Here is a 14,933-nt window from a genome sequence, read left to right as displayed (position 1 = left end):
TTTCCAAACAATACCCTGCAAAATCAGTATCAGTCTGGCTGCTCAGAATCACCTGGAGAACTTCTTTAAAATTCATAGTTCATAATCCCTGGCCTCATCCTAGTCCTACTGGATCAGAATCTCTGGGAGAGAGGATCAGGAAACAGGATTTATTCATAAGCTCCTTAGGTGGTCCTGTGTTGCAGACAGGTTTGAGGACTAATATATTAGGAGTATCACATCACCTTCAACATATTTGTAGGGGAGGGCGGAAATGAACTGCTATTTTCTGAGCACCTACTTTGCTTTACTTTATTACAAACGCCTCCTGGGCACAGTTCTAAGTATATTATCATGCACTGCGTTTCCTCGACATGGTTGTGAGACTGGCATCATCTTCACACTAGTGAGGAAGCTGAGGACAGTTGCGTGACGCCCTGAAAGACTTTAGCTAGTAAGGATCAGAGCTGGAATCCAGACGCCAATCTACTGGACTCCTGGTTCCTAGTCTTGGTAGCTTCCCACACCACTAAAGGGGGAAGACCTTATGATAGCGGGAGGAGGAGGAAGGGATCAAAATACTGCAGGTAATAGGAATAATTGTGTAACAATTTAACAGAAAGATCCACAGGAGTGGCCCAGACTGTGGAAAATGTTGACTGGGAAAGCGAGTGTGAGGGAAGCTGAGGAATGGGTCCAGGGGCATGTGGGCTCGCCCAGCATTTCCTGATCCCTGTCTAGTGAGACTTTAGCTCTAAACTTCGAGAAGGGGCCTGTATTCCAAGGGGCTGGCTCCCTCTTGTGGTGGCTGCCGCTCATCACCAAACGCTGTGACCAGGTAGCCCCGCCAAGCAGTGGTGGCAATCTGGCTGCATGTTGGAATCGCCTAGGAGCTTTTAAACTTTGCCATTGCCCAGACCCATGAAAGACAAATACCTGGAATGATCTAGACCTGTGCTGTCCAATGCACTAGGCACTAGCCACATGCAGCTCTTTAGTACATAAAATGTGGCTACTTCAAATTGAGATGATGGAAGTGTAAAATACACACTAAATTTCAAAGACTTAGTATAAGAAAAGAATATAGAATATCTCACTAATAATTTGATATTAATTACATGTTGAAATAATATTTTTAATAAATGGAATTAAATGTATTATTTAATTTATCTGTTTTTACTTTTTAAAATACAGATACTAGAAAACAGAATTACATACGTGCCTCACATTTATGGCTAGGATTTTATATGTAAGATTGCCAGATGTAGCAATTAAAAATACTGGATGTTCAGTTATATTTGAATTCCAGATAAACTCAAGTAATTTTTTGGTATATGTAGTAAATTTTCAGTATAAATGTGTCTCATGCAATACTTGGGATATGCTTATACTAAAAACAAAATTCATGGTTTATCTAAATTTCAAATTTAACTGGATGTCCTGTGTTTTTTCTGGCCACCCTAATATGTCTACCAGACAGCACCAATTACACTCTCGCTAATCAGAGTGTGGTCTGAGGACTAACAGCGTAGGTCTTAACTGGGAGCTTGTCAGAAATGCAGAATCACAGGCCTCACCCATAGCCACCAAACCAGAACCTGCAGTTTAACAAAATTCTTAGGTGATTCATATGGATACCAAGTTTAAGAAGCCCTGAGTTTGAGAGCCACTAGCTAAGTGGAGGCATACAGGAGAAGAAAGATGGAGCTCTCCAGCACCCTTGGCCAAGGCAGGCAGACAGCCCTGAACTCCAAACCCTGAACCTATCCACCTCTCGCCTCATCCCCACAATGCCCAGCACAAAAAGGTTGGTTGAGTAAACAAATAATTTGTAAATGGGTGAGTGAATGAATGGATAAATTCATTCAAATGAGTGAGTGGCCAAATTAATGAATATTTGAGATGGTGAATAAATTCAAGAGCAAATAGCCTGAATGGAGAAATTCCCACTGAACTCTGGGAACTCTGGCCTACTCAAGGGCCAGCAGAAGGAAGCAGATGGCTCAGATGGAAAAGCGACCCAAAAAGCTGTCCCTTCCCTGGCTCAGGACAAGCCCATGAAGAGAAATGCACTCCTCCTGGCCCACCACCATCTGCAGCCCAGGTAAGGCAGATAGGAAGGACTTTCCTTCCCTACCCATGCCAGCTTACTTGGAACTGGTGGGACCTGAATGCATATCCCCTTGCTCACCCAGCCCTGGTCCACTCTGTCTCCTGGAGTGGCCTACTACCAAATTGTTCTCTCTCAAACCCATCAGAAGTTGCAGGAAATGTTTTGGAATTTCCTTAATTATATAAAATGGGTCAGATTTTAGTGAATAAATGATCATTTCTTTCTTGATTTTTATTTGCATTACAAATGTAGTACACGTTCATGTAGAAAGAAAGCCCCACTACTGTCCTTCTAGACATTTTATACATTTATCTATCTCTACATAAATATTTTTATATAAATGATATCATGCCAAACATTATTAATGACCTCCTTATTTACTAAACAGTACATCTTTCATATCATCCAAAGTATACACATCTATCTCTTAAAAATGGCTGCGCATTATTTCTTTTTTTTATTTTTTATTTATTTATTTTTTTGAGACAGAGTCTCACTTTGTTGCCCAGGCTGAACCCTCCGCCTCTCAGGTTCAAGCGATTCTCCAGCCTCAGCCTCCCGAGTACCTGGGATTACAGGTGCATGTTACCATGCCCAGCTAATCTTTGTATTTTTAGTAGAGACGGGATTTCTCCATGTTGGCCAGGCTAGTCTTGAACTCCTGACCTCAAGTGATCTGCCCACCTTGGCCTCCCAATGTGCTGGGATTATAGGCGTGAACCACTGCGCCTGGCCAGGCTGCACATTATTTCATCATGTGGATGCACCATAATTTATAGAAAAAAAAAAAACCCATTGTTGGACATTTTGGTGTATCTAAAGTTCATTCCTATTACAGACAATACTGTTTGCTTCCAGCCACCTACCCCTCTTTGCCTAGTGAATATCTGCTCATCTTTCACATCTCAGCTCAATTTCCACTTTCTCAGAGAAGCTTTTCCTGAACTCTCCAGACTAGCGCAAACCACCCTATTGTATGCTATAACAGCACCATGAGCCTCTCCCTTGTGCCTCTTATCACTGTTATAATTTCAGGTTTATAATTGTGGTGTGATTAATGTCTCTCTCCCTATTATTCTATCAGCTCAATGAAAACAGGCTATAGGTGTTTTATTCACCATTGTATCCTCTGCACCTAGCACAGAGTCTGGCTCAAAGAAAGTTATCAATAAATAAATGATGGAAGAAAGGAAAGAAAAGAGGAAGGAAGGGAGAGAGGGAGGGAGGGATGGAGGGACAAGCAAATAGAGAGGAAATAGAAGGATGATTAAATTAGGAAATGTATGGTGGAGTAGATTCTGACCTCCTCAACAGCTTCAGGAGGCAGATGGCTCAGAAAGAAAATAAATTGAATGAATGAATAAAAATGAATTGTCTGTATGAATTTTCTGTTGGCCTAAACTCTGGCTTAACCCCATCTATTTTCTCAGGGACCTCAATCTCTCAATTATCGCTCTCTTTTCTGAATCTGTCTCTTCTCTCCTAGTTTCTCATCACCATTTATACACTGTAGGCATGCCTTCCCCCCTTCACCCCCAATTTTCCTTCAACCCCATGCTCCTTTCCACTGTTGTTTCTCCTTTCATGGACAAACATATGGGAAGATACATCTTCTATTTTTCTCTTCCCTTTCTGACATCCTATTCACTCCTCCACTCCCTATATTCTGGCTTTCTTCCTTATCACGCTATTAAAATTATGCCCTGAAGAGTCACCAATGACCCCCTTGTCATTCAATCCACTGGACATCCCTCAGTCCTCTACCTGCTTGACCTCTACTGGCATTCAGCAGTGTCACACTCACTTCTCCTTCAAGCATTCTTTTATCTTGCCTTCCATGATCCCACTTCCTCAATCTCCTCCCACCTCTCTAGTCAACACTTCCCAGTCTCTTTGCTGATGCCTCTTGCTCTGTCTGTCCTCTAAGTGTTGGTAGTATTCCTAAAGGTTCTGTCCATGACTCTCCGTGCTACAGATTCTGCGGTCTCTTCCTACATGATTTTGTTTCTCTAATGACCATCTTGTCTCTCTCAACATATGACATTCATATGTTGATGACTCAGAAACCAACACCTCCAAATCCCTAAATCTAACTATTTATGCGACACTTCTATTTACACAGACCAAGATACCTCATAGTCATACCACAGCCAACTGAGCTCATCCCTCCCCTTTCTCCAAACTCTAAAGTAGTTTTCCTTCTCCCATGTTTTTTTCTTATTTCAATATAATCTACCACAATCCCCTCAGATACCACACCAGAAGTTAGACAGCTTTCTTAACACCCTCTTTTCTCTTACTCTCCTCAACCACCAAAATCTATTGACCCTGCCAGCTCTGGGACATGTACTGCAGGCTGGTTCATTCAAAACCATTCCGGTTACTTTCTAGCATTCCTTCCTGTACAAAGGTTGTATATTTCTCTTGCTTCTTTGTCACTGGGGGTATGTATATGATTAAAGTTCTTCTAATTAAATGAATGTGCATGAGGCTTTTATCATAACTGCATTAGGCAGAGCATGGGGCATTCCTGTTGCTGGTATGGATAGTAGCAGAGGCCCTGTGGTTCTGGGTTTTGTAGTCACAGGGCAGCTTTTTGACCATGACAAAAGGATTTCTCTACCATCCCCGTTAGAGTATTTTTCCAAAAGCTCAGACTAGAGTCTACTGGGTGAGCCTTCCTGAATGTTCTGTCAGCTACCTAATATCCTATAATAAATCTCTTCCCGATTAAATCTCCTGGAATAGATTCTATTTTTTGCAACTAAGAACCCTGACCAATACAACCTTCTGAGTATATTTCAAATCCATCTACTTCTCTCCATTGGCATTGAGATTTCTGGAGTCAAGGACACCATAAGTTCTTGCTTGGCCCATGCAAAGCCTTCTGGGTTTCCCGCTGTTAGTTTCCCACTAGTCCATTTCATCCTCCATATGCAACCAAAGTAACCTTCTAAGATGTAAATACGATCATGTCCCTTTTCTGGCTAAACCCTTCATTGGCTTGCCGTTACCCTTGAGATGAAGTCTAAAACCTTTAACAGGCCTACAAGAGCCTCCCTGGCCTATAAGGCCCCTATGTCCTTGCTTTTGCCCAATTCCCTCACCCCTCTCACCATTCACCCCCACCTCATTCTGCTGCAGCCACTCCAACCTCCAACCACATGGCCTCATCATACTCGCCCTCCATTCTCAGCTTTGCACCCACTGCTCTCTGGTTCTTCTCCCATTTTCTGGCTCACTTCCAATCATCTCTCAGGTTTCCATTAGATATCACTTCATTCAAGAAGTTTCCACAACTACAAAGATTAAATAAAATTATCTGGAGTACCAGTCTGTACCTCACCTAATTCATGTTTTTGATAATTTCTTTTTTTAATTTTGTATTTTAATTTTTGTGGATATATGGATCTATATACAGCAGATATATATATTTATGGGGTAAATGAGATGTTTTGATACAGGCATGTAATATGTAAAAATTACATTATGTAAAATGAGGTATCCATCCCCTCAAGTATTTATCCTTTGTACTATCAACAATCCAATTGTGCAGTTTCAGTGACTTTATAATGTACAATTAAGTTATTATTGACTGTAGTCACTCTGTTGTGCTATCAAATAGTAGGTATTATTCATTCTTTCTGAGTATTTTTTTTGTACCTATTAACCATCCCCACCTCCCTACTCCCACCCTCCCAGGCTCTGGTAACCATCTTTCTGCTCTCTATCTTCATGAGTCAATTGTTTCGATTTTTAGATCCCAGAAATAAATGAGAACATGTGATGCTTGTCTTTTTGTGCCTGGTTTATTTCACTTAGCCTAATGACCTCCAGTTCCATCCTGTTGTAAATGACAGGATCTCATTCTTTTTTATGACTGAATACTACTCCATTGTGTATATGTACCACATTCTCCTTATCCATTCATCTGTGGGTGGACACTGAGATTGCTTCCAAATTTTGGCTATTGTGAACAGTGCTGCAACAAACATGGAGGTGCATATAACTCTTCGATACACTGATTTCCTGTCTTCTGGGTATATACACAGCAGTAGAATTGCTGGATCATATGATACCTCTATTTTCAGTTTTTTGGGGAACCTCCAAACTGTTCTCCATAGTGGTTATACTAACATACATTCCCACCAACAGTATATGAGGGTTTCCTTTTCTCTACCTCCTCACTAGCATTTGTTATTACCTATATTTTGAATATAAGCCATCTTAACTGGGGTGAGATGCTATCTCATTGTAGTTTTGATTTGCATTTCTGTGATGATCAGTGATGTTGAGCACCTTTTCATATGCCTGTTGCCATGTGTGTGTCTTCTTTTGAGAAATGTCTACTGAAATCTTTTGCTTAGTTTTTTATCAGATTCTTAGATTTTTTTCCTATAGAGTTGTTTGAGTTCCTTATATATTCTGGTTGTTAATCCCTTGTCATATGGGTAGTTTGCAAATATTTTCTCCCATTCTGTGAGTTGTCTCTTCATTTTTTTGATTATTTGCTTTGCTGTGCAGATGCTTTTTAACTTGATGTGATTTCATTTGTCCATTTTTGCATTGGTTGCCTGTGTTTGTGGGGTACTACTCAAGAAATTTTTGCTCAGACCAATGTCCTGGAGATTTTCCTAATGTTTTCTTGTAGTTGTTTCATTGTTTGGGGTCTTAGATTTAAGTCCTTAATTCATTTTGATTTTTGTATATGGCAGGAGTCTAGTTCCCTTCCTCTGCATATGGATATCCAATTTCCCCAGCACCATTTATTGAAGAGACTGTCTTTTCCCAAGTGAATGCTTTTGGCACCTTTGTTGAAAATGAGTTCACTGTAGGTGTGTGGATTTGTTTCTGGTTTCTTTATTCTGTTCCATTGGTCTATGTGTCTGTTTTTGTGCCAGTACTATGCTGTTTGGTTACCATAGCTCTGTAGTGTAATTTGAAGTAAGGTAATGTGATTCCACTGGTTTTGTTCTTTTTGCTTGGGATCGTTTTTGCTATTCTGAGTCTTCTGTGATTCCATATAAATTTTAGGATTTTTTTTTCTATTTCTGTGAAAAATGTCATTTGTTGTTAGTTTGTTTGTTTTTTGAAATGGAGTCTGACTCTGTTGTCCCAGCTGGAATGCAGTGGCATGTTCTTGCCTCACTGCAACCTCCACCTCCCGGGTTCAAGCAATTCTTCTGCCTCAGCCTCCCAAGTAGCTGGGATTACAGGTGCACGCCATCATACCTGGCTAATTTTTGTATTTTTAGTACAGATAGGGTTTCACTATCTTGGTCAGGCTGGTCTCAAACTCCTAACCTCAAGTGATCCACCTGTCTCAGCCTCCCAAGTGCTGGGATTACAAGCATGAACCACCGTGCCTGACCTGTCGTTGATATTTTGATCGGGATTGCATTGAATCCGTAGATTGCTTTGGGTAGTATGAACATTTTAACAATATTGATTCTTCCAATCCATGAACATGGAATATCTTTTTATTTTTTGGCATCCTCTTCAGTTTCTTTCATCAATGCTTTATAGTTTTTATTATAGAGAGCTTTCACTTCTTTAAGTAAGTTAATTCCTAGGTATGTAATTTTATTTGTGGCTACTGTAAATTGGATTATTTTTATTTTTTTTTTCGGTGACCACCACCACTAGGACTTTACTGGGTCAGACATGAAGCCAGTACATCATTGGGTCTCACCCAAGGCCTGCTGTAACCACTCCCTGCCTATGACCTATGTTGACTCAAGACCCTGGGGCTCTACAATCAGCAGGTGGCAAAGTCAGCCAGACTTGTATCCTTCCCTTCAGGGTGGTAAGTTCCTCCGGGCCCTAGGCATGTCCAGATGTGCATCTGGGAGCCAGTGACTAGAGTCAAAAACCTTAGAAGTCTACCTGATGTTATATTTTACTGCAGCTGAGATGGCACTCAGACCACAAGATGCAGTCCTTCCCATTCTTTCCTTCCCTTTCCGAAGGCAGAGGAACCTCACCCCATGGCCACTGCCACTACAGGCCCACAGGGAGTACTGCCAGACTACCATCAATGTTCTCTTAAGGCCCAAGGGCTCTTCAGTCAGTTTGTGATGAATGCTTCCTGGCCTGGGACTCGCCCTTCAGGGCAATGGGCTCCCCTCTGGCCCAGGACAGGTCCAGAAATGTCATTTAAGAGCCAAGTCCTGGAACAGAGGGCCCCAGGAGCCTGCTTTTTGCTCTACCCGCCTGTGGCCAAATTGGCACTTAAGGTGCAAGACAAGATCCCCTTGCATTTTCCTCCACTTTTCTCAAGTGGAAGGAGTCACCCCATAGCCACCACATCTGGGAATGTGCTGAGCCTCACCTGAAGCCAGCAAGTCTCATGAGATTCACCCAAGGTCCTCAATGTAGTACCTGGGCATTGCTGCTGGTTATACAGTGCCCAAGGGCTCTTCAGTTAGCAGGCGATGAATCCTGCCAGGACTGCGTCCTTCCCTTTAAGACAGCAGGTTTCTTTCTGGTCCAGCATGTGTCTAGAAATGTCTGAGGACCAAGGCCTAAAAAGGGGGTCTTACAACTCTGACCAGTGCCCTAACCTACTGTGGCTGAGCTGGTATTCAAGATGCAAGACAGTCCTCCCCAAGCTTCCCTTTTCTCTCCTCAAGCAGAGGGGGAAAGTCTCTTTTGAAGCTGTGAGCTGCTTAGCCTGGATGAGGGAAAAAATGATGCCAGCATTCCTTTAGCTGCTCCAGCTGGTGTCTCAGGAGGTCACACCCCCACAACCCCAGTCCACTGGCTCAGGGTGCAGTTCAGCACTTGGACTCACCCAGGAGTTCCAGTCTATGGGGCCTAAACTGCCTTTCAAGTTCATTCAGAGACCTGGAGTACTTTAGCCCATGGAGGCGAGGCTTGGGGGAACTCAAGTTTGAACCACAGGGATCAACAATTCTCCTCTGGTAAAGGCTGGTTTAAATGCTCCCTCCATGGGTGGGTGTCAGCTGAGTTTGGTCCAGTTTTGTTTTCTGTTATCATAGGGCAGCACTGAGTTCAGTGCCTCACAAATGCTGTAGTCTCCCTCCCCTGGAGCCCAAAGACACTCTCCACACCACACTGCCACTGCTGGGCGATAGAGGAGGGGTGGCACTGGCGATTCAGGACTGTTTTTCCTACCTCTTCAATGCCTCTTTCAGTGACATAAAGTTAAAACCAGGTACTGGGGTGTTGACCTTCATTTTGGTTCTTATGAAGGTGATTTTTTTGTGTCGATATTTGTTAAATTGGTGTCCTTGTCGGGTGGGGAGATGAGTGGTGGAGCCTTCTATTCCACCATCTTTCTCTGCCCCCTCTGATGATTTAGTTGTCTGTTTCCTGCCTCTCAACTGTGGGCTTCCTGAGGGCCAATACCATGTCTGTATTTTTCTCCATTGAATCCCCACCACTTTGCAAAATTATTACAGTGCTTACTAATCTTTTGAATAAGTGAATGTTTTAGTAAACATACTTGCATATAAATTGTACCTAATCTCTCAGTACCGCACTTTCTTTACCTGTAAAGTTGGAGTATTTAGAATGCCCATCTCACAGGGTTGTTATGAAGATCCAATCGAGCTATGCCTCTGAAGTTCTCCTGGTTCAGTGTAAGCACTCAATAAACGTCAGCAGTCATTATTTCTTCACATTCAGATGCTCTGTGTGAATTTGTATTGTGGAAATTGAGGAAGAAGCTGGATGTGAGATCTGGGTACACATGGTATGTAACAGGAACAGGTGCAAGGAAGCAGGATCTCAGAGGCAGAGGTGATGAGAACCAAGCTGCTCAGGAAACTGCAGAAAGCTTGGGTGGGACTTTGGAGATCCATGAGCTATAGAATGAGTGATAGAACTATCTTATCTAGATCTTAAGAGGCCGAGTGCTCTGGGTAACCACGTATGTACATAGACATCCATAGCCCCATTCAGGAGAACAAGTCTTTCTTTAGGAATAGAGCAGTTGTATTTCAAACTGAGAAAAAAAATTTTTTTTTACTCCATTTACTTCTTCTCACCAAATAAATAAACATATTCTGCAGAGATACAACTCCGACTCAAGCATACACCAAAAAAAAAAGAGAGAGAGAGAGAGAGAAAGCTCCTTACACATCAGTACACTTGAATTATAAGTAAACAAACATCTACGTTATGATTGGATGTAACAACACATTTTCCCCCAAAATCACAAGTGGGTATGTACTTTACATTGTGTAATTACTTCTTCCCATCAAGATTTCAAAAATCAAAGATTCTAATTTTTCAAAAAGTAAATACTGGTAACAACCTAAATAAACAGTGGGAGAAAGGTTAAATAAACATGATACATCCACATGATAACATATTAAAATTTATGCTTGCAATGGGTTTTTAATGAAGAAAATATTTTTGACAAATATAAAGTTAAATGAAAAAACATAATAAAATGTGTATGTGCAGTCTGATCCCAAATATGTAAAATGTATGTATTCAGGGAAAGAAGACAAGAGGTAAATAAAGACAAAATGTTAACAATAGTATCTCTTACAGAGTTTATTCTCTATGCTTTATTGGCTTGAGGAATGTTTTCCTTTTATTTATTCATTATTAGAACTTGCTTTTTTAGAACAGTTTTATGTTCACAGCAAAACTGAGAGGAAGATAGACATATTTTCCATATACACTATGCCCCTATATCCCACACATTAAGAGCCTCCCATATTATCAACATCCCCCACAGAGTGGTACCTTTCTTGCTATTGACGAACCTTCATTGACACATCATTATCATCCACAGTCCATAGTTGACTTTAGGGTTCACTCTCGGTGTTGCGCACTCTATGGGTTTGGACATGCGTATAATGACAAATGTGTAATGGATCCACCATCGTAGCATCATACAGTGGTTTCACTGCCCTAAGAAACCCCTGTGCTCCACCTATTCTTCCTGCCTTTGAAGTTTTTGGAAATTTTTTATTCTTTCACTTTTATATTACCGTTTATATTACTTTTGTGAAAATAAAAAACTAAACATTGTAACTTAAAACTTTTGTGAAAGAAAATGCAGGTTGGAGTCTTAATTTTCCCCATGACTCAGAAACCATTTGAGTAAGTTTTTAGCTCCCTGAATAAAAGAACCTAAAGGTGAACCTGCAGTGATGTGTTGAACACTGGGAGGTGGCAGGAAGGCAAGCAGGCTTACAGCTAGTCAAACAGAAACCAGTCCTCCCTACCTTGTTTGCTCTCTTGCCTCACTCTCCTCGTGATTCCTGAGAGCAGGAAACAGAGTCCACTCCTGATACTGAAAGTCAGCTTAGATAAAGCATATGTGGTGGTTAAATTAAAATGTTTATGGCCATCAGCCCTAACACTTCCCACACGGGGGATTTCCTCCCATCTTAGTGTCATTACAAAGTTAACTTATTATATACGTTAACTAAAGGTTATTTAATTTTATATTTAAAAAATTTTTTGAGACAGGGTCTTGCTCTGTTGCCCTGGCTGGAGTGCAGTGGTGCCATATCATGATTCATTGCAGCCTCGACCTCCTGGGCTCAAGTGATCCTCCCACCTCAGCCTCCCAAGTAGCTAGAATTACAGGTGCATGCCACCATGCCCAGCTATTTTTGTGTTCTTTTGTAGAGGCGGGATTTCGTCGTGTTGTCCAGACTGGTCTCAAACTCCTGAGCTCAAGCAATTAGTTCACTTTGGCCTCTCAAAGTGCTGGGATTACAGGTGTGAGCTACCACGCCCAGCCTAAAAAAAAAATTCTATGTAATCTAAGAAGTCAGAGGGGAAACTCCTCCTCCATTCATGCACTTAAACACTTTGGTTTGAAAAACACAGTCCCTCTACAGGACCTTTACTACGAGTGTCTTGAAACACCACTGCCTGAAACTCAGGGTTTTCTGGGACCTGGGACTTTCAGTCACATAACCAGGACAGTCCTAAGCAAACCAGGATGACTGGTCACCCTAGTGCTGTTATCAAATGACTCAAAAAGCTAACACAGAGTCACAGTGCCCTGTGACCTACAAGCCTATCAGAATCAGCGCCAGATTTCTCCATCGACATTTATGGGTTTCTCTCTTTCCAGTCTCACATAAGCCCTTCCCACCCTGTACTCTGCAATTGAGCACAAGCCATCAGTCACCACTGTATGACTATGGGGTGTACCTCATATCAACAGTAGGTAAGTCACAAGCTAGCCTCATGCTGCTCGCTTAGCCGAGTCCACATAAGCCAGATCCACTCCAACCAGAGTTTCTAGCTCCCTTTCTCTCCATAAGCTCCACCTCAATGAGCACTCACCAGTTTTTTTAATCACCCTACTTATTCCCCAAGCCCCAAGCTACACATCCTTTCTTCTCTTCGTTTTGCTTCATTTCCACTCACTGCATTGCTTTTCCCTCTTTTCTCTGGTCCTAAGAAACTCATGCCACTCCCTCTTTGAGCCCCATGTCTATGCCTTAGCCTCATGGCGCTATTCCTTTCCCCAAAGTCATCAGCCCTCCTGCTTGCCAGTCTCCCTCTCTCAGGTTGCTCACACCTCATTTGGCCAACAGTCTCCAAACAGGGAGTGTACACAGCCCAGGAAAATAGTCCACAGGAAGATAATCTCAGAACTTCTATTTATAATCATTTTTGTATTATCCTCATTTAATTTTCATGTCAGGGTATGTTTTATAATGTATCTAATACATAAAATATATTTGCACATATACAGTCATGTATCACTTAACGATAGGGATACATTCTAAGAAATGCATCATTAGGTGACTTTGTTGTTGTGCGAACATCACAGAGTGAACAAACCTGTATGGTATAACTTACTACACACGTAGGCTATATGGTATAGCCTACGGCTCCCAGGCTACAAACCTGTACAGTATGTTTCTGTAATGAATACTGTAATCAATGTAACATAATGGTAAGTGTTTATGTCTCTAAACATATCTAAACATAAAAAGGTACAGTAAAAATATGGTATAAAAGATTTTTTTTAATATGGTATAAAAGATTTTTTTTAATGCTATACCTGGATAGGGCATTTACCATGGATAGAGCTTACAGGACTGTAAGTTGCTCTGGGTGAGTGGGAAGTGAATGTGAAGGCCTAGGTCATTACCATACACCACAATAGACTTTACAAACACTGTACACTTAGGCTACACTAGATTTATTTTTTAAAATTTTTTCTTCAATAAGGAATTAATCTGAGCTTACTGTAACATTTTTACTTTATAAGGTTTTTAATTATTTGTAGCTTTTGGACTCTTTTGTAATGCTACTTAGGTTAAGACACAAACACATTTTGTCCAGCTGCATAAATTTTTTTATATCTTAATTTTTCCTTTTTTTTACTTTTTAAACATTTAAAAAAAAGAACTAAGACACACACACATTTGCATAGACCTACATAGGGTCAGAATAATCAAAATCATTGTCTTTCACCTCCACGTCTTGTCCCACTGGAAGGTCTTCAGGAGCAATAACACTCAGGGAGCTGTCATCTCCTGTGATAACAATATAACCTTTTGGAATTCCTCCTGAAGCACCTGCCTGGGGCTGTTTTACAATTAACTACTTTTAGTAAGTAGAAGGAGTACACCCCAACAATAAACAGTATAGTATAGTAAATACATAAGAGCAGTAATATAGTCTTTATTATTACTATCAAATAGTATGTATTGTTTGTACATAATTGTTATATGCTGTATACTCTTATACAACTGGCAGTGCAGTAGGTTTGTTTACACCAGTATCACCATAAACATGCGAGTAATGCATTATGCTCTTATGTTTTGATGGCTATGATGTCACTAAGCAATAAAAGTTTTTCGGCTCTATTATAATCTCTAGGACCTGCCATCATAAGTGCAGTTCATCATTAACCAAAACATTGTTATTCAATGTATGACTGCATACCATTTATAAATAATTATGCATATCTGAGGGCAAATACTGTACCTTATTAACTTCCATAGCCCCAGTCCTTAGTGCATTACCTGACTCAACAATTGCTTTTTAGACAAATACTTTCATGAATTAATCAAATGAATCTCATGCAATAAATCAATCAATCAATGTTCCTTAGTCCTTGTCCACAGAACATTCTAAATGAGCCCTTGTGAGTTCATAGTCATGGTCCTTAGGGACTTTTCATTGCTTCTCTTCTCTTCAGTCCCTGATGTGAATTACTTTTCACCAGACACCCTGTCCCCACTTCTACCCACCTCAATCCGTGTGCCCTCAGTCAGATCATCTGGAGTCCTCAAGATCTTCTCTCTTATTCCTGTCTACATATTCTCCCAAATTCAGCATCTTTCCTCAAGATCACCTGATCTCAAGAGTCACATTTCTGGCCCCCCATCCTGTTGAGGCTCCTCCTCAACAAACTTATTAGCGAGCATCTCACCAGCTGAAGGTCAGCTACTAACCCTGCAACTCCAAGCATCTGCACCCATGCTGGTTCATGGACTGTAATGGTCCATGATGATGGTTTCCTCATATGAAAAGAAATTAGATAAAAAATGAGGACAATGTTAAATATAGGTACAAATTATATATATATAATATAAAAGATATAATGATATATATAAATGATATCTGTCATTTATATATGATATATATCATATATATCATTTGTACCTATGTTCAACATATATATATGATGTGTATACATATATCTTACCTGTTGAAGACTGTCCTTTATTCTGAAATTGTGGTTTTCTATCATTTCACATTAAAATATTATTTGTCTTATAAATGATGTGATATGGCCATTAGTTATTGTCCTTACTTAACAAAATAATGGTTTGCCAGTCCTCTTTGAGTCCTGGAATCTTTTATATAAAATTTACTCATT

This window comes from Chlorocebus sabaeus, chromosome 15 (genome assembly GCF_047675955.1).
Source record: "Chlorocebus sabaeus isolate Y175 chromosome 15, mChlSab1.0.hap1, whole genome shotgun sequence".
NCBI lineage: Eukaryota > Metazoa > Chordata > Mammalia > Primates > Cercopithecidae > Chlorocebus > Chlorocebus sabaeus.
This window is presented reverse-complemented; position numbering follows the sequence as displayed.